Raw genomic sequence first — 654 nt, 5'->3', positions numbered from 1 at the left:
CCCCGCCTCCCCCGCCTGCTGAGCCCCCGCCCTCTGACCTCATGCACCTGCCCCCGCTGCCCCCGCCGGACAGCGATGCCCGGAAGCTGGCCAAGCCACCTGTTTCTCCCAAGCCCATTCTGGCTCAGCCCGTGCCCAAGATCCAGGGCTCACCCACACCTGCCTCCAAGAAGGTGCCGCTGCCAGGTCCCAGCAGCCCAGGTAGGTGCAGGAAGCCAGCTGGGGAGGGGTCCCACACCACGGTCTGCAGGGTTTTCTGCTTCTTGGATCTGATGAAGGCCAGAGGGAGTGGGGTGGGAAGGTATCTTCAGACTCCCTCATCCAGCTGCCCCGGACCATCAGCCCAGAGCTGGGACAGTTGTCTTTAGGTCCTCAGTGGAGGAGGCACAGGTGCATAAAGAGCAGCACCTATGGAAGGAGGACAGGCCCAGGAGGCCGGAGGGTTCGGGGGGACTCTGACATGGCTGTAGAGTGACCCCAGCACGGGAGGGAGGGGAGAGGCTTCCAGACAGAAAGGTCAGAGGTGCAAAGTCCCTGTGACATTCAAGCAACGGAAGGGCCAGTGGCTACAACAGGCCACACCTGGAAGGGGATGGAGGTGGAATGAGGATGGGTCGGGGTTTGGCAGCAGTGACCCAAACAGGTGTGCGCAGG

Source organism: Bison bison, unplaced genomic scaffold, assembly GCF_000754665.1.
Source record: "Bison bison bison isolate TAMUID 2011002044 unplaced genomic scaffold, Bison_UMD1.0 scf7180017846459, whole genome shotgun sequence".
Classification (NCBI taxonomy): domain Eukaryota; kingdom Metazoa; phylum Chordata; class Mammalia; order Artiodactyla; family Bovidae; genus Bison; species Bison bison.
The sequence above is the reverse complement of the archived record's forward strand: the minus strand, read 5'-3'. Positions refer to the sequence as shown.